Genomic DNA, 20,934 nt, shown 5'->3' with positions numbered 1-20,934 from the left:
ATATGTAAAAAGGCAGACAGCACTGACTGATTTATGTCCATCAATCGGTTAAATCATGTACATTAAGAGCCTTAGCACAGGCATTAAGTTTCTTTATTATAATCTAGAAAATATTCCATAAAAATAAGAAATCACAGCTGATAACTTTAAAAGCTTTGAGGCGCACTTGACATTGACGTATGCACATCATTGCGACTACTTTAGTGGATTGGAAAATGTTCATTCCATGTTCCGTGCTTGTTCCCGCTCATATTTCACACTGCACTGAACTTTATCTACTGCAAAGAGCAGCTCTTCAACAGATCACTTCTCAATTTTCACCTGGGTTTTTCAATTAATCAACGAGCCAAGCAATTTTCTAAATGCAACACAATGCAAAAACAAATACATATGCACATAAATTTCTCATGCGTTGAACGGAAGTGCAGTGTGTATGGATAGGTAGGGTGCTCAGGTGCGTTTGATTTATGGCTTCAAGTGGAGGCACAACACAGTAGTGGAAAGCGAAACTGTAGTTCCACGAATAGTATCTGAACAGAATCGCTTATCTATTTGGAGTATCTGAAATCATTATGTGCTTTGCTGTTGAAATCTTCATTAAGAGATTACAGAAAAATTAGAAAAAAATCAAAATAAATATGAAGACTCATGTGAAAAAGGTGTTTTGTTTTAACTTAAAAAAAGACAATGTTTAAATAATTTATATGTAAAAATAATTCAAATTGAATCTGTATTTCCACATTTTTATAACTGCTCTATCTTGTAGTCACACACTCTTTCTTGTTCGTATTTTCCAGCCTTATCTCCAGATAAGAATGACTCATTTGAAGGTCAAAATTACGCACAACAAAAAAATTATCATAATAATGTGGCCCATCGTCTGGCATTTCTTATCGTTTTATATGTGGTTTATCAATTATTTAACATTGGGCGCAACCCAAAAACCAAGGTAAATAACCAGAAATAAACCAGACAAAATAGCGTAAACAATAAATAATATAATTTCAAAACGCATTTGACATACAAATATTTATTTCAAAATGTGCGGTAGGAACTGAAACGTGCTCCGCACAAAAGTCACGAAACAAAAAAAAACTTGCAAGCCACCAAAAAATTCCAATAAAAGTGCAATGAAATAAAGGTTTAGAGATTGTCCGTTACTTTTAAATTCGTCTTGGCAACAGCAACCACAATGCTGAAGACAGGCAACAAGACAGTGTGGCACAAAGTGTGGTAATGTGTGGCTTGCAGCACGACCCTCAGTAATTTTGTGTGTCAACAGCACAAACAATATAAGATTATGCTGCTCTTCACCTCTCTCTCTCTCTTAGACCTCTCGTACTAGCACTTGTCTCTGGGGTGGGGCACAAAATATATATGTATTTAAAATGTGCAATGAATCGTTTATTTTAATTAGTAAATACATAACTTCAACCTTTTTTTTACTAAACTTCATTAAGCAAACTGTTTTTTAAAGTTATAACCACCTTAACCTCTTGTTACTTATGCAAAATTTAGCATTACTAACTTTAGTTTTTGGCACCAACCTAATGCATTTTTTTGCCTGCATTTCTGTGGGTAAAATGCTAGTTCTGGTGGGGACCCGCCCACCGCCCACCGACCGAATAACCAAGCGACCGACAACCTTGAATTTAATTACATGCATACTACAGGGGCATAAAAGAGCTTGTTTTAACCAGAGTCGAAAAAAAGGTATACAACAAAAAATTGGTTCACACAAAAAACCAAAAAACACAACAAAGCAGGCAGCAAGTCAGTCACTGGGTACTGGTCCTCAGAAGCTATACAAAAATGCACAGAAAAACAGCTTACTCATTTAGTACGGGGAATTTTAGGGGGTGCTGGGAATGGGAATACGCGTAATTCCCTTGGGGTCTGGTGGAAATTACTTCGAACATCAATTAAAACTGCCATTTCATATGCAAATTTAGATGGATATACGTACGTACATGCGGTGCCCCGCGGCGCGTCAATCACTCACAAGAGCCACTTACAGTTGGCCAAAAAATCGAGCCAAAGAGATCCATAAACATATGACAGCCGTGTGTTTGCTTGACAAGTTGAGAAAGCCCCTCCCCATGTCCCACCACAAAGCAAACAAACAGCAAAACGCTGCTCAATGTTAAGTACTCCGCCTCAAGTGTTCTGGGGTTATACCCAATTTGCATACTCGTACCCCTACCCCCGCTTTAATTTTATGAAATTTCAAATATTGGTTAAACGTAAATTATTCATTAATTTCATAGGCACAAAGAGTGGTGCCTCTGTGTAGATTTTTGCGCTTTGCATACATTTTGTAGAATTTTTGAACGCGAGGCGTGAAATATTTGATTTTGTCAAGATGTTTTGAATTTCTAATTAAGTTTTGAGGCGACAAAAGCTAATAAGACACGTAGGTAATGGCTTTAATGAGTGCCAGAAAAGGCTTCAATGAATGGCAGAATAAAACATGTACATGTAAGGAAAAATACCATCAAAAGAAATTGTTTACAAGGCGCCGACAAAAACGAATCTTAGTAGATATTTATTAATTGGATGTCTTCAATGAAGGGCTTAATAAAAGATCTACAAATGGCGATACATTAGGCATAAAAAGACTTTGTTTATAAGTAGCCTAAATACGAGTTTTCAGTAGCAATTTCCCAGCTCTTCAATGGTTTTAATTCCCAAAAATTATTGATGTAATCGTACAATTTAAAAGCAGCTTAAAGCAGCTGCACGAAACTTTTATAAAAGATCTTCAAATACAATCATAAAGCCGCAACGAAACCCATTCATTATACTTTCCCAATAATACGCGATGTTGTAATTTTCCTGGAATTCCCCTAAGTAGATCTCTTAACCGAAGCACACAGCTTACCAATTAACTAAATCACATTATTGTTGTGGCAAAGCCCTGCAGCTTCTGTTTAATTAAACGCCCATCAGCAATCGGTCTCAGACTGGCTGGCCCTAGCACTGGCTCCACTCTGGAGTTTCCCACCCCAAAAACCCACCCACAGAGTCTACGGAGAGATGAGATGAAGCCGCTGCCACAGCAGCCAACTTGGCGGCAAATACGAGTACTCGCGGCTGCACGCAACCTTGGCGCTGGTTCCTACCTGCGTTGCTTGGTTTAGCACTTAATTAGTTACATTTTCCGTCACATTAGGCACCTGAAATCTTATCAAAAGAGATGGAAACTGCCGCTACACAAAAAAACACTAGAGGAAGTCTCCGAATGGACAGAAAGAAAGCACAGCAAATAAAGTGCGAGTTATGTCACACGCATAGGAAGAACCCCCTCATGACGATGATGATGATGATGAAGTGGAATGCCCAACCGAAAAGATACAAAAGAAAAACTCAAAGTCAACTTTGCCAGAGAAAAGACGACTGACTCTCCAAAGTGACGAAGCGAAAAACGCAGATAAAGGATGATGGCATTACAAGTGTCAATGATTTTAGGAATGGAATGGAGTGGAGTGTTGGTTTTCCCTTTCCTGTTGTGCCCTGGGAAAAATCACACAGATAGCATTACAAATGCCTATTGATGAGACTCCCCCCCCACCACCGTATCCCCGAACAGTAGCTCTTTTTGAAGGCACAAAAAAATAATTTTTTTCCCTAAATGTAATTCATGGACGCTGTCAATTTTCAACGAATTGACAAGCTGACGCTGCTCGCGCTTCTTCTCTCTCACTAAAGCGCAATCGAGCGCAAATGAGTCTCAATATAAAATGCTATATACAGAGCAAATATATTATATACTTAAGCACATATATCTGTAAATCTGTGTACGAAAAAATGACAGCTGAGAGTGGGGAATTTCCGCTGATTGGGTAGCCGGAAGGAATGGCACAAAACTTTTATTAGCACCGACACCTACCCACCTCGCTCAGGGCGCAATCAATGTGGGTGTAAGACGCCCCTAACCAACGGTTAAGCTCGTGTCAGACTTATAGCGGGGTATGATAAAAACAAAATGGCCTCCCAGATTGACATTAAAGCTGATGAGCCGTAACATGCGCTGCAAAATGCGGGCTCTCTCTCTCCTTCCCATCTACTCAATTATGATGAACGGTTAACGGTTTGCGATGCGTTTTTACGAGGATTCTGGCTTAAGGATTAAGTTTATAGACGGGTATTTCAGGTGGAAACCTTTGAGGTTAAACTTATGGCCATTAATCCATATGTAGTTTTTTCAGGGTAGAAAGTGTTTCTGGGATTTCATTTATGTGTTGGATTATCAGTTGTTTTTATAACCGGTACTCGAAGAGTAAATAGGGTATATTGTATTTGTGCACAAAGTGAATGTATGTAACGCACAGAAGGAAACGTTTCCGACCCCATAAAGTATATTTATTCTTGATCAGAATCAATAGCCGAATCGATTGAGCCATGTCTGTCTGTCCGTCCTGATGAGCGCCTAGTACTCAGAGACCATAAAAGCTAGAGCCACCAAATGTTGCATCCAGATTTCTATATGCTCACACTGTTACAAGTGTATTTCAAAAATGAGCCCCGCCCCCGCAAAAGGGCGAAAACCTCCCAAACCTACAAGATAAAAGAAAACTAAAAACGCCATCCCGTAGGGAATGGCCATATCTATCAGATCACCAAATTGGAATCCGATTGGATCATTATTATAGCCACAATGAAGAAATTAATTTGCCGTGGCTAAACCCACCCCGTCCCGCAGCTTATATTTGTATTTTGCACATTCTCTCATTCACACTCTGCTTCGCGCAGAGTGCGGCCTCTGCCTCTGCCGCGAGTCTGCAGTGTGTGGGTCTAGAGAAGGGGGCGAGCTAAAGGAGCGTGTTGTCGTGAGAAGTGTTGAAGATGTAGATGACAGATGAAGCAAAAAATTTTAAATTTTACAAAAAACCGCTAAGGTACAGATGTAGTACTGAGTACCGGGTATAAAAGTTGTGACGCGTAGGAAGCGTCTCACACGTCCCTTCTCGTTATTGCTTTTGGAACAAAAAATGTCGATGCAAATTTTGAGGGGTATTTACTACATTTTATTTCGGAGACATTTTATTATTGTCAAACATTTTCATTTCAAATTCAAAAGCTACTAGGCAAATTCATAATGTTCAAAAATACTCTTACAGAGGGTTCATTGAATTTATTTATATCAATATGTTAAGATTACGCCAACATATTCTCAAAAATACTAATACAAAAATAAATAAAAAATAATAAGTAATAAAAACAAATATAAAATAACAAAAGCAAATATAAAATAATAATAAAAAAAATCATCTAAATAATATTAAACAAAAAATCTATTCAAACGTTTGCAAAGTCTATAACTATAACAGTCTATAACTATAACAGTCTATAACTATAACAGTCTATAACTATAACAGTCTATAACATAAACTATCCCATATGTACATAAATGTAAATAAATAAAACCTGTATCTATGAGCGTATCTCCAGCTTCGACTGCCCCCAATTTCTACCATAAATATTCGCATTAATCCCATTTTTCCCCAGGGATTTTCCGCACAGAGCAAACAGCACTCGCCACAGTGCAGTTTTCTGTTTAACTTTGCATCCATTTGCTGGCCACTGTTCAGTCCATCCGTCTCTCCCGCCCTTTATGCCAAAAGCTATCTCGCTTACTCATCCCATTTTCGGGAGATTTCCTATCAGCTTGTTGGCACCTCTCGGCTGCCCCCTCTCCGCTTACTCCCTGCCCGCCACAAACAAAATTCAACCTCAAATAAAAATTGCAATTTTATTTTTACCATTGAAAGCGGTGGGAAAGCGGTTTGGGTTTTGTTAGCTATAATCCACCGCCCACTGGCAGCCCCGATTCTCTGTCTGAATGTAAAAGCAATAAATTGATTTATGATGTCTGCCACACACTCTGTATCTCCCAAAAAGTTATGCAACAGCAGCCATGCCGCACCCAGGGAAGCAAAATGTTTTTCCCAGCGACTGCCACATTCTGTTGTATTGAGCCCTGGAGACCTGTAGTCCTCTCCTGTATCACAGAGCTTGGGGCGTGGCCTTAGAGTAGGTGTCAAGCATTACGAGTGGGCAGTACCCCAAAAAGTATGCTACACTTCCGCATCCTGTGCTCGGTCTCTCGCCCCTCTCTCTCGTATTTCTTTCACTTTTCGGTCACGCCAACGGACGCCATCATTTTTTATTAACAATCATAATTCATATTTATTAATGTGCTCAATTTGTTTTTAATGATATTACACACCCGACTGCATGCCAGCCTGTCTGCCAGTGGGCTGTGTGTGTGTGTTTGTGCGGCAGGACCTCCAGCTGTTGTCATTTTTGCGCCTGTTAACTGTGGGAATGTGCCTGGGTGACACTTTGATTTACCGATTGGACCCATGAGGTGTGGGTTACCCATTTATATTTCAAGTCCTGAAAGGTGTGTATCGTTTCTTCCTTTTTTTTTTGGAGGGTTTACATTTCGAGAACTTAAACAAAGTTGCAATCCTTGTCACAAGTTTTGTTTATACATAAAATAAATGTGGGTAAACAGGACATAATAAATGTCTAGGAATATAGATTGGTATTCAATATATTGTATTGTGCGGGATCCAAGTTCTTGAAGCAATGATTTATATTCAATTTTAGGGTATTCATCATAGGGAGTTCCTTAGAAGCAGATACCCACTTCAAACCGAACTTCTACAGGATAAAAGGTGAAAAATGTGGCAATATTTCGAGACACAAAATTATAACCTAAAGATGCTTTAGACTACTAAAAATAATTTTCATACCCACATTGAATCGTAGGCAATTCATTTTTATTTAATTTATTCCCCAGAAACTTTAGATTCACTCCTTATAATTTTCGGCATGAACCACTCCTTAATTTCTGCACTTTTTACTGTGTTTATTTCACGGAAACCCTTTATCTTCTTAACAGCACTCAAATGTATCTACTTTTTCGTTAGTTTTCCACTTTTTATTAAATTGTATCTACTTTTATTAACTTGTATCCTACCACTAATGGATAGCTATCAATAGATCTCAAATTTCATTGATAGCTAAAAATCGAGTCCCATTAGTTGCTCTCTTTCCACCAAAACACAGTGAGAACTGTTAGTTGGAGGGAAAGCCTTTAAAAGAACTTAAAAGTGAACCTAAGGAAAGGGAACAAAACCTAAAAAAAAACCCCGAAAGAACGTTCAATTACTAAAACGTTGCCGGATCAAACACAAGAAAAAACCCTCCCATATGATTTGCAAAGAAATCTCTGAATACAAACGATAACAAAGGTATTGGGGACCGCACAAAAAGCGCCCAAGACCGAGAGCCAGAAACATACAACAATGTGGCCTGTCCACAAAAGAGAGAAAGATGAGTTGCCCAAATGAAAAAATAAAATAAGGCAAGAAAAAAATATACAAATAAAATAAAATGGCAAGGAAAAAACATACAAATAAAAACGTCGAGCTAAAAAGTCAACCGAGCGGGCGAGAGATATGCTAAACGAGAGCGAAATTCGGTGTAAAAAGTAAGGAAATCCGATTCCCAACACGAAGGGGGGAGGAGAGTAGTTAAAAAAGGTAATCCATTTAAAATATTTCAAGAGGTATTTTAATTAAAATTCTTTATCGTTTAGCTTTTTCTGAAATAATTGTACTCGTTTTTTTAAGCCAACTTTACGCGTTGCTTAGCTGCACAGGGAGAGAAACATGTGGAAAAAATAATGAGGAATAAGAAATTCGGAAGAGAGTGGAAAAAATGGGGATAACTTCTCTCCTTTACAGAATCTACAGCGGTTTAAAATTGAAAACTACTATAGGTCAAGTGGATATAAACATTTTTATTTGGATTGAGTTGGTAAAAATTTAACCAGGACTTTGTGAAACGATTTTTAGATGCTTTACAAATGTTTTACTTCTTCCTGAAAAGGTATCGATTTCAGTAAGTGAAATTTGGATAGATTTACTAACACACCTCATTGCATTTTTAAGCGGATCGGGGTTTTACGTAGCTGCTCTTAAAGTGCTTGGATTATAATGCCACAGTAATTAGTAACCGCATAATGCCTCTCTTCTTTTTGTACTACACACATAAGCATAATTCCCCACTTAAAAAGAGAGTTATCCCCCCAAAAAAATATGAGATCTCTCCCAACACAAAACAAAAAGTCTCCCCCTAGTAAAAGCGAGAGTTCTCCCCGTGAAAGCCTGAAAATAAGAGTAATACAGAGGATGCTGGAGTGTGATTGTAGGAGCAGGCCCCCAATTTGCAGCAATTTTGGTCAAGGACTTTTTCATCTGGCATGCAATGCTAATCCTTTTAAGCAGCCGCCCGGCCATTTGCCTATTCACCAGAAGCAGCCTGCAACTACAAAAAAAAATAGAGTTCTACATACTTACATAAATATGTACATATGTACATATGTATGTGTATGATGTGTACATATGTACACATAAATATACATATACATATGTATATAAGTAGTTGTTTTTGTAGGCCGCTTGGCGTCTCTCATGGGCATAAATTAAGGCACTGGCTACAATAACGAGTGGAAAGCAAACACAATGCACAAAATAAAAAATATAAAAAAAATTAGTAAAAATGGGTAGAAAGTTTGTGTTGCTGATGGTGCAGTGGGAAAAGTTTTTTATATTTTTTGTTGTTGTTCCTGTTTCAAATGTTTTTTCCTACTGCAGTTTTCTTAACGATTTTCGTCGCGCAGGAAACAAAGCGGCGTAACATAAATTACACATGCACACATTTATTTTCATTTCCCACGAAGAGTTCTCTTTCACTTTTTCGAGCTTTCACTCTTCCAGACATAGTTGGAGGTTTTATTTTCTATTTTTCCTTATAACGCTCTGTCAGAACTGTCTTATTTCAGTTAGGTTTTTGGGTGGGGGGGAAAACACTTGCTCTTAAAATAAAGTAAACTCCTATGGCATATTCCAAGGCGTCACACTGCACATGGGGAAAAATCTGTAGTTTTTATACCCGGTACTCGAAGAGTAAGTAGGGCATATTGTATTTGTGCGAATAACGGTTGTATGTAACGCACAGAAGGAAACGTTTCCGACCCCATAAAGTATATATATTCTTGATCAGCATCAATAGCCGAGTCTGTCCGTCTTGTTTGTCGGCTAGTTCTCAGAGACTATAAGAGCCACCAAATTTTGGCACCAGACTGCTGTATGCTCACACTGAAACCAGTGTATTTCAAAAATGAGCCCCGCCCCCTTCCGCCTCCGCAAAAGGGCAAAAACCTCCCAAATCTACAATTTTGAAAACTAAAAACGCCATTCCGTAGGGAATGACCATATCTATCAGATCACCAAATTGGGATCCGATTGGATCATTATTATAGCCACAATGAAGAAATGAATTTGCAGTGGCCAAACCCACCCTGTCCCGCAGCTTATATTTGTTTTTTTTTTCACATTCTCTCATTCACAATCTGCTTCGCTCTGTTTATGGCCTCTGCCCCTGACACGTCTCTGCCGCGACTCTGTAGTGTGTGTCTATAGGGGATGGTGGCGAGCTAAAGGAGCGTGTTGGCGTGAGCAATGTTGTTGATGTAGATGACAGATGAAGAAAAAATTTATAATTTGACAAATAACCGCTAAAGTTCAGATGTAGTACTGAATGCCGGGTATAAAAGTTGTGACGCGTAAGAAGCGTCTCACACGTCCCTTCTCGTTTTTTTCCTTTTTGTGCGCCTCTGAAGTTTTAATGAGTTTTCAAAAGCACAATCAAAACGGAAGGGAAAGGCATGTGGGGGTAGTGTTCGCATGAAGGCAATTTGTTGGGTACTTATGTGCGCTTCAAGTAACTTAAATATGTCGGCATATTTCTCTAGTTCGCTCATTTTCTTTCTCTCTTTTTTTGGGGTCGGAGGCAGGAAGGAAGGAAAGCAGCAGAAAAATGGCTTGACAAAGGGACATTTAGCTCCGAAAAAGGACTTTATATACTTATCATAGTCATACAATTGGTTTCTAAAGAATTTTGTTTTATTTTTTTAGAAAAATTGCTTGCTGCGGAAATTGTTTGAAAGGATCTAAAGGATGTGCATTTTTCTTTGCAAGGTAATTTGCACTAATTACTAGTTTGAAGGAATCGTCTAGAATAGGAGATAACCAGTTGGTTGAGGCTGTTATAAATTATCTATTTTTATTTAATTTATTTTTAAAAAATATTGAATGCGAATATCATGATTTATTTAATCACAAAAAACCACCAAATAAGTCCCCAAAATGGAGGATATATCGATTAAATCAAACATTTATAAATGTTTGTCTTTATATCGATTTTATACTATTATCGATTTTTAAACCGATATGTCATCGATTAAAGATTATTCGTTATAAAATATTTTTTTTTTTTGATATTTAATCGCTACAGCGAAATTGGTTGGTCGCAGAGATGAGTCCGCATTGACCAGATACTTCAGTTTTGTGTTGAATATTATAAAAAGTTACTGAAAATTGTGAACTCAAAAAATAGTTGTTTGCCGAACGAACACTAGAATTAGAATGCGTTATAAAATAATGAAGACAATTGCCTTAACGATATTTGTTCGATAAAAACAGTGATCTTCTCCAAACAAACACATCGACTTCACAATCTACACTTAATTAAATCTATAGCTTAAATTCCTGCAACTATTCAACGTTTTCAAGGTAAATCATTTCGGGAACAACTACGAAAAATCGAAGAATCTCTTGCTCAGTGCATTCTCCCACACTTCTGCTGTTCAATGAGGCTTAAGAAATTGAAATGCTCTCAGTACTCTCAGCGAACATTAGAATGAACATTCCACTGAAACCGAAGGTCCCCCCGCTCCCTTTCTGCATCTTATAAATCGATTTGTAAAGCAACCAAAAGGCGTTTTTCCTGTGTGTGTGTGTGTGTGTAATACCTCGACGAGTAGGCTTGAGTCAGAAAAGTAAAAGCTTTTAAGTAATCAAGCAACTGGGAGGAAAACGCACATGCAGCTGAAAATTATAATGTATTTTCCACTAATTCATTTAAAAGGATGCTCGCAGTCTTAACCTCAAACTTTTGTGTCACGGAATGGGAATAAGGGCGCACAAGAAGCACAGGGGCGCAGTCCCACAGGGGGTTCTGCGCTAAGCATTCCACATTGGACAGTAGTCGTAATGGTTTTCACATTGTAGGCCATGCCTCTGCGCCGCCCGTATCCCGTGCCCCATGTTAGGTTCTTCTGCCTCTTGTTGTTGGTCGCTTGGTGGGCCTTGTGCCTCTTGTTTGTTGGCCTCTTGTCCTTGTCCTCAGACACACACATACCCATACACCCATCGTATATCCACACGCCTCAGTCGATGTCAAGTTTGAGTGTCGTCTGCTCTGTTCATTCGCTCATCTCCCCGCCAGGCACTGGAAGGCACCGCCACAAGGAGGCACTGCATCGATGGCACTTTCCCCCTACCCTCCCACTTGGATGGCTGCCAAAAACTACACCCAGAAGCTGCTGCACAGCTCGTGCTGCTGGGGCCAAACGATTTCTAATTAAATTTCAGACCAGCCCATCTTCCAAAAACAGAGAGAGAGAGAGAGACAGACAGACACTGGTTACCAAATTAGAAAGTTGAAATCAAGGGTTTCCCTAGGGTTTTTAAGTTGTGGGAATAATGATTGATTTTGTTCGATTTTTGTTAGGAAACGTTACGTTGAAGAGGGAAATTGTCCATAAATTTGGCAAAGAAGTTGGAGATTTGAGTGCTTACAGCTGACTGTTGCTGTGATATGTATTACTATAGAGGACTATTTACCATATTTCTCTAAAATTGTTTACTCTTTGAGGACCATTTTTCTTAAGATAAACTTAAAGTGAAGTCGTAGCAAACGCTGCAACATTCTTTGTACATAAACTTTGACCCTTGAATCAGCTCTAAGACCTCTGCAATATATCGTAAACTTCTTAAACTAAAAAAACCCACAGAAATAATTAAATTCCTAAAAACAAAACCAAAACTTTCAAAAGGAAAACACACAAAAAGCAGATCAAGAAATTAATTAAAATAGTTACAAAGTTGAGCTCTGATCTCTGACTTGTGTTGTGTTGTATGTAATTTCAATTCAAGAAAAAACCAATGTGGCAATTAAAGCAAAAACTATGTTGCTGAGTGTAGTGCGATGTGTGTGCCTTGACTTAGGCTTGGTAAGGCTGTGGACTTTGCACTGCATTAAAGGTTCAATTGAGTTTAAAACAAAACAAAAACAACAACTGTCTGTAGGGTCGGTCTATCTGTAGTCTGTCTGACTGAAAGGCAACCCTTTTTGCATAACAATTAGGCAACTTCTAACGCTCTTAACCGATGATTTGTGCAAATGTTTCTGACGTTGCGTCTCTGCTTGGTTTTTTTTTTTGCATTGGCATATTAATTACAACTAAAATACGCTGCTGCTGCTGTTGCTGCTGTTATTATTCTGTGCAGTTGTATTTGTTGTCGGTTAAGTGCTGGTAAGATTAATTATGGATTTAAGCGACGCCTGAAAGCAGGCAAGCGCTTACGGCAAAGCACTCACCGCAATCAATGACAGGGCGGGCTTGTGGTTTAATTAATCTGCTAATTGATTGACTAGTGGGTGGTAGGGATTAAAGAGTGGTTTAATATATATATTTAAAGCTTCCACTCACAGTAAGAAAGCCTTGTTATAAGCTCTAATTGTAGAGCGGATCTTTTATTTAAAAACCCATCAAATAATTTGATGTTTAATATAAAAACTCACCTTATTAGTGTAGAATGTGAAGCAGTATCCGAAGCTTCTTGGGCCCTGTGGAGTTTATCTGAAAAAAATTAAAAATTACAATTTTTTGTTAGTCATTCGCTAAAAATTGTAATTAATTATTGAGCTAATATTTTTACACATGCAAAAAGTCGCATAAAGTCGCCACAGCCATTCAACAAGTGTCACACATTTCCAGTGCTAATTGATTTTTTATCTTAACGAAATTGACATAACGAAATTGCACACCAAAACAAAACATTTAAATGTTTCACCTGATATTCCACTTATATTCTTCTTTAAGCAACCAAAAAATCGATCGAAAAACTCATTCCAATTAAGTCAACAAGTTTTTTGGATACCAGGGATCATGTTCCAAAAATTATTCCTCCCTCTCGGCAGCAACATTAACATAATTACTTTTTTCACACACTACGTGATATGGATAACTTTTTTTGGGGCTCCAAAACTATTTCTTTTGTGTCGTAAACATCATTAGCGCAGGAAAAATGGATGGAAATGCAAAAGAAATGAAATGGAGCCGAATGGGGGGTGGGAGAGAAACAACTATGCAAATTTCAATATTATTTTCATTATACTTGTTCTTGGAAGAAAGTTTGTAATGAATTACAGAAGTTTTGTGAGGAGGAAAATGTAGGAATCTGCAAATCATTTGGAGTGCTCTATAGCCTTTTGAGAATACCTATAGATTGATTAAAGAGATTTTAATATTTTCTATATTTTTTTCCCATCACAAATTCGATGCCTTTGAGCTAACTTTCGTATTTTAAATCAGAAATCAGGAAACCTTTTCTTGTGTAGGCTATTAAACCAAAAACGAGCAAGAAACGGAACCTCAATTTATTGACTGTGTGCCGCGGCGGAATAAAAAAACCAGATAGAAATGCTAATTTTGTTGTTGTTCAAACCTTGAACTTGACTGCGGGGCCCCGAGAATTTTAAATCCCCAGCTAAATGGCCAATTTATGGCCTTAGACTGAGGGCTTAATTATGCAGATACGTTTACAGGGAATTTTGATAGATAAAACCAAAGATTTGATTTTAAAACATTTGGTAAGCCGATGAAAATATTAATCAAGAATTGTACAGACAAGCATACACGTGAAACATTACATTTAAATATTAAGCAGTAAACTTTTAGGTATTTGCTTTGTTAAAAATAATTAATTAATAATACAATTCATTGCAATAACTTAATTATTGCTCATTTATGCCACACCTAACACCTTTGATTAGCCTTGGCTTAGGTTGCCTTGGCACCATTTCTCTTTGTAATATGTATGTTACTTTGGACACCCTTATCCTGAGGGGTTAAGCACATTCCATGCACATGTCATGACCCACCAACGCACCACCCATTCCGACTCGTTTCAATTCAATCAACCATAAAACATAAGCACCTTCACTCTCCGCCCTCCACCCTATTCTCCTGGAAGACCCACACACGCATGTCATGTTGACGCTGACGCTGACATGCCCTATGGCCACGCCCCCAAACCGCCCATATGCTGTTCTGTGCTTCAAAGGTGTTGGCGCACCTGCCACCCCCACGGCAGCCAGCCCCTAGTTGTCTGACTGACTGACAGTTCTTCTGCGGACCTAATTGTTAAAGGAAGTGAAGAAAAAACAATTCGTTGTCATGCCAGACATAGCCTGGAGGTTATAAAGAGGGTCTATAAATGAATGGTAGAATTAACCAAAGTTGAGTGCATTACGAAATTTAATAAATTACGAAAACAAACGTAGGTCAGAAGAGAACCAACTCCCAGAAAGGAAAACTCCAGGAAGCCTCTCCATTAAGCTTCAGCAAAGTGTGAAACATTTGAAAGGAAAAATGTGGGGAGACGGGAAACCAAAGCGAATATATTGATGAGAAGTCCAATACCCAGAGACTCAAAAACGAAGCTGTCCAAATGGAAAGAATGCCAAGGGTCAAAAACAGGAGCGGATTTGGTAGGAAAGCAGGGAAAGGTTTAAGCAACAATAGAATTGGGGCTCATTATAAAGTTCAACGAATTTTCATGTATGGATCGATTTTTAGAATAAATCGATTTTGAAAAATGTATTAACGAGTTTTCCCATAGACTTTTCATTCAATTAAATTGATTTTATAGCTTTTTCTTTTGTTCTTGGAAAAATCTTTACCCAACCGCAGCCGCACCTGTCCTTTCAACCTAAATCCTAAGACCCCACACAGAAGTTAAACTTTTACAAATGACTGAGTTTCTTACCCCCTTAATAGGAAAAAGTGTAAAGAGAAAAAAGAACGAGAAAACAAAATGCACAAAAATGCTTATTTGCGGTTAACCACAGAAAATGGTAAGCCAATACCAATATCGAAATGAAAGGCAAGTAAAGGCAAATAAGTGGGTTGTAGGGTAGTGTAGGAATGCCGGAAACCACCTCTTAACCAACTCGATCTAAGCTTTATTTACATTTTGATTCTCAAGGCATTTCACAGCCAGGCAGGCAGCAAGAGCAGACCTTGGATTAATTCAAGTGTAAAGTGCAGTTGTTTTTCGTGTTTGGTTTAGACACAAAATGAAACCATTAGTTAAGTATTTTAGTAGGTTCTGCAATTAGGCTTGAAGGAGGTGTCCCACGCTTGAATTCATTTTGTGTTTTATTTTGTAGATTTTTGAATGATGAGAAATCTTATTGCTTTCATTTTTATTCCAGACTTTATAAAGAACTTTGTCAGAGACTCTTCTTCACTGACACTCTTTTCTTTATCGCAAAATACATGTAATAATAGAAAATAATTATATTGCAGAAATCATTTCTTTTGCCGTACCACTTGACTGACTCTTTGATTAATTAATGACTATAACTTGTGAAAAAAACCAAAGAACAGAAAGAAAAAATTCAAATTAATGCAGCAGTTAAAATTTCCAGACAGTTTGGCAAAAATGTTGGCCCCCCTGTTTGACCCCAGTGAACCCGCCGAGTGACCCCTTAGATACCAAATCCCCACCACCACACCACCTCCAGCGACAAACGACACGAGCGTTCTGAAAAATGATAAATGTTTGTTATTGCTGCTGCTGTTGTCGACGCTGTTGTTGTTGTCGCCATGACAACACACAAAATTATGTGTGAATGATGATTTGAATGATGTTGTGAATAAGTTACGTCCGTGGAGAGAAGAGGAGTCTTCTTTGAATAAGTAACCAAACAACATTTAAACTAGTTTCGGGCTTAAAAATGGGTCAACAGGCACAGGCAAATGGAAAGGATTTTTAATTATTTCTGAAGAGTTTTTTTTATGTATTTATTATTACATTGAAAATGTTACTATAGATCTAGATATCTATAGTTTTAGCTCTTAGCTTTTAGCTTTTAATTCAATACAAATTTTTCTCGACATCTTTATCAAATGTCCAATGATCGTGCAGATATCTAAGATTCATTTCACTCTCTTGGAACTTCGCTACAACGCTGGAAATTCATATCTTTCACACTCTCTTGGCTACAGATCCACTCTTCCCTTTCCCAGGGTCATTCATTTCCACAACATCTCTTGGGACTACATTTTGAACAGCCATAAAGTGACTGCCTTTTGCTGTGGACTTCCGCTTAGGTCTTTTATTTATGTACATATGTACATACATATGTATGTATGCGATGTACTTGTATAATTGTTTCCCGTTTATCAAGAAACTAGAAATGATGCCGAGCGCTTATCGAGGCTGGGCGACGGCACTCTACGAGTGGTTTCCCTTCCTCTGGTCACCCGAGTGCCGACGGCAGCGACCACGTAATCCAAAACACTGCAATGCATTGGTCTCCAGTCAGTTGCTTCTCCTCTATATTCTTCTTATCAACATTTATGCGACACGGCACTGGGAGGGAGCGGCAAGCAGGCAGGGGCAATAGCAACAAGAATTATATATGAGGCATCTCCCATGTCCGATTCTGTTGCTCACGTGCTTGGCAAATATTTGTCAGCTCTTGGGAAATGAAAAAAACATTTGTTCAATGGCTTCTTTTATTAGTCTATCCTTGGATGATCTTCACAAAAGGTTGGGAACACACAGAAATACACACAGTCTGTCTACTTGTCTTGCAAATATTTAAACTAGTGATCAATAAAGATGTTTTCCCACATTGTTCATAGTTAATTGTTGCAACAAAATATTGATTGCATATTCATTTTTTTAATGAGTTGAATGTTTGATAAGGAGTTTTCCTGATGAAATTTTGAAAATTTGTAATCGAAATAATTTCTGATAATGTGCTCTCAAAATTGCATTTATTGATATCTTCATGTATTTTTTAACAGCAACAAAAATGTAAAAATGATCAGTAAAGAACAAAGAAATGTGTTCAACGTGCCAATGGCATTCAATAACGAAATATTTGAATAGATATTGCACAAAAAAACTCAATAATAAAATAGGCAATTAAAATCGAAATCAAATCAAATTATGTACTTCCTCTAGTATTCCCATAGTTTATACTATACCCATAGGTATATTTACCGCACCTCATTTTAATTCAATATTCAATGAATTCTTTTTCTATATTTGTTGCGTTGTCTTTCCATCAAAATCTATTTTTAAATGACGCGCGCATACATTAAAATTAAATTCTGCTGTACAGCAATATTAAGTCGCAGATGATGGAAAGATTTATGTGTGTGACCCTATGTCTTTTTAATGGCCTTGTTTGAGTAATGATTAAACACATATTTTTAATGTGTTAACAAATGTTTTGTTAATGTGAAAATTGGCTGGGCAATTGATGAGTAAATTGATCAAAATTGTTTGGCCCCAACCATGAGCCTCCTGAAGACCTACAACAACATTTCTCATTAACGCACACATTTTTTTCCATTATTGTTCTTCTATAAAATTTACAAGTGGGTGGGCGGAGTCTTTTACTTCTTATCATTTTGTTCATATAGTTTCAGAAGGGAAAAAAAATTATTATGTTTATCTAAGAAATTCCCCTTGAAAGACACTCTGCAATGTCGTGAAGAGGTTTCACCTGATTAATTATAGAGTGGCCTCATAATTATCTCTAAAGGCGTATAAAAACAGTGAATGCTCTTTGGGCATTCCCAAGGGCTATACTAAGTATGTAGAATTTGCATTCAAAATATCTGATTAACATGTAAAAAAGCTTTTAAAGCGGCAATTCACTTTCAGTCTTTTTAAAACTATAGTCTTTTTGTTGTCAAATGATTTTCGGAGTCGTAAAACATTTAATTGAATAGAAAGGCAAATATTTGTTTGTTCTCTTCTTATTTCTATTGTTTTTTTATGTGTTCCTAATATTTATTTATATTTCTTTCATTCTTTCATAAAAAAATCTTATACAAAATTTAATGTGCAACTTTAGTTATTTGAGATGCTTCTTTGGGGTTCTGTATTATTTTCCACACATCTTTCTCTAGAAATTGTAGCATTTAACGACTAATGGTCGCAGAGAAAATTTGGAAAGGAAAACTAACTTGTGAGGATGACCATCAATACACAAACATATATAAATATATCGAATGCATGAATGAATTAACTTAACTGGCGATAAAGAGACTGGAAATATAAAGCGATAGACTGTCTACTTTTTCCAGAGTAGTATAATAAAAGTCTAGTGGAAAGAAGAGAAAGAGTTTTCGGACCACCATAAAATGCAGCTGCTCTGCGTTGTATTATTTTGTGATTGCTTTCCTCGTAGCTTCATTATTCCTAAAACGTTTGCCAAAATCTATCAAACCTCCTCGTTCAGAGAGTATCAAAAGACTCCCCATACTCCCTCTCCCTCCCCCAAAACCAGCGGAAAACGAAACGAAAGTCAAATGAGCAAACAACAACAAAAATTGGTGGCAACCCAACAATAGCGCCAGTTATACATAATACTCGTAGTCGAGATACCATTTTTTATTATTTTTCTGTTTGGTTAAATAAACTTACATCACACAAACACACACACACACACACGTACACGTGAACACGTGTAAGAAGAAGCAACAACCCAAATGACAGCAACAACAAATATTGGCGATAATAGTAATAATTTTTTTATTTGTTGTGTTTGTTGTTGCACGAATTTGAAACTTGATTTGTTTAATTTTTTCTGCGGTTGTTTTTTATTTCATTATTTTTGTTGTATTTTTTTGGGTGAAAATAAAAGAAATCGCGTTTGTTTTCTTGGTTGTTGCTTTTTCTATGAATGAATGTATGGCAAGGGGTGGGGGCGGTGGGTAACGGGGCCGGGCGATTAAATAAAGCAACAACAAAAACCACATAAAAGGCGTGACGCTAAGAGCAAGAAGAGCGCGCGAGGGCAAGAGAGAGAAGGCGAAATGAAACGGGTTTTTGGGATACCATTTGGCGGAAGAGAGTGTATTGGTTTGATATATTCATTTGATTAGAAGTTGTCAAATCAGGGAGGATGGAAGGTATTATTTTTTATATACTTGTGATGTCGATAAACACTTGCGGTACTGGTTTAATTGCAGCCACTGGATAGGGAAAATTCGTATTTTCACCTAAAGATATTCCATACAAACTTTCAGAGTTCTCTTCCCAAACATTTTCTATTTAATTCTGATCAACTAAATAAAAACTCCCCGACTTTATTCAAACAGCTCTGCCATTTGCCAGGGTAACACAAACTTCGACTCCCATCGCTATGCTGCGTGTTCTTTATGTTGTTGTGTGACTTTGGCTTAAGGAAATGAGAGAAAGAGAGAGATAAGCTTAGATCCAGAACGTAAGCGCAAAAAGGAAACGATTTTTTTACACCCAAATGCTAAATCAACGTGGAGGGGGGAACACAAAGAGCGAGAGGGAGTGCCGATGGACAGAGAGAGGGGTGAGACAGATGGTAAGAGAGTCGTCGCCAGCTGATGCAGGCGGCGGCAATAACAACCAAAAATTTCTTATTGAAATGCCAGGCCAGTTTTTGTGTTTGTTGCCTAAAGACACAAACCAAAAGCAAACACAATCAAATACAAAAAACATACACATATACACACACTCAAATATCACATTTAAATTATTGCACTGCATTTGTTTGTTTTCTTTTGCAATTACGGTTTTGGATATTTGGTTATATTTTTGGGTTGTGCGAAATTAATTTAAGAGCTCTGCCCGTCCCGTCGCTTTGTCACGCTTCCCCTTTTTGGCTTTCTCTCTCTTTACACACCTTTGAAACACACACGCACTTGACGCTGCTGCAGCTGCTTTCTCTCTCTATTTCGCTTGTTTGTTGTTTTGTTACGTTGTGGCTTTTGTGTTGTTTGGCGTAATAAACATTTTCTAATTTCGCACGAAAATGTCTGTTCCACGCGCGAATAGCGAAAAACGCCCGCACGACCGACGTAGACGTATGAAAAGAAGAGAACCAATTGAATTTGTTTGTAAGCTTGAAAGAGATTCACGGCATAAAGTTAATAATAATGGGCTGCGAGCGACCGCAGGGCTTAAGTTTATTAGGTGCGGTCAACAAATCGCCTCTTATTGAGGGACATAAATTCGGGTTTACTCAGAGTTTGCCAGCGTCACAACTTTTATACCCGGTACTCAAAAGTACATCTGAACCTTAGTGGTTTGTTTCAAATTTAAAATTTAAAATTTTACATATTTTCTACATACGTTATCTACATCTACATCACTTCTCACGTCAACACGCTCGCAGAGTTATTAGAAGGGTGTGGAATGAGAGAATGTGAAAAAAAATAAGCAATTTGACACGGCATATTAATTTCTTCATTCTGACTATAATATTGATCCAAGCGGAGCGGATTCGGTGGTTTGATAGATATGGTCATTCCCTACGGAATGTTCGTTTCTTTATTATTATTATATTGTTTCATATTGTTTATCGTGAGTTTCTGTTCTCTGTTCACTTTTGAGCCCTGTACCTACAATTGTTGTTCCTTGCGTTTGGGATACACAAGAGCGCGAAAGAGAGTGTTGTAAGAAAAAAGAGAGCAAGTGACTGCTTCTAAAATGTGGTATTTTCTCTGGTATTTAACAGCTGTTGCTACTTTGATGCATAGAGGGCACTCTTGGCTTTAGCCGCGGGGCTTGAATTTAGTTTCTTTGATTGGATTTATATAATTTTCTTTTATTTAAGCAGAATTTTACATTGTCGTTGGGAATTTATTAAGTAATTTATGTGATTTATGGATGTTTTTGTTCGTATTTTTGTTAGCAATTATACGAAAAAGCTTCTTTCTTAGGA

General features: G+C 37.6%; 1 protein-coding gene across 2 annotated transcripts in view; it reads right to left on the bottom strand.

Moving 5' to 3' along the window:
• LOC117902144 (beta-1,4-glucuronyltransferase 1) overlaps positions 1-20,073 on the bottom strand; it is a 64,813-nt gene extending 44,740 nt beyond the window's left edge. The window contains exons 1-2 of one of the 2 annotated variants that reach the window (XM_034813282.1): positions 19,894-20,073; positions 12,724-12,781 (exon numbers count right to left, since the gene is read on the bottom strand). The gene's annotated coding sequence lies outside the window, so the exon portion shown is untranslated. The remainder of the gene's footprint in view (positions 1-12,723; positions 12,782-19,893) is intronic. The other variant, XM_034813281.1, reaches the window with a different exon arrangement.
• Positions 20,074-20,934: the final 861 nt, after the last annotated feature.

Source organism: Drosophila subobscura, chromosome U (genome assembly GCF_008121235.1).
Source record: "Drosophila subobscura isolate 14011-0131.10 chromosome U, UCBerk_Dsub_1.0, whole genome shotgun sequence".
Taxonomy (NCBI): Eukaryota; Metazoa; Arthropoda; class Insecta; order Diptera; family Drosophilidae; genus Drosophila; species Drosophila subobscura.
Note: the sequence above shows the minus strand (reverse complement) of the source record. Positions and strands in the feature narration are given on the sequence as shown.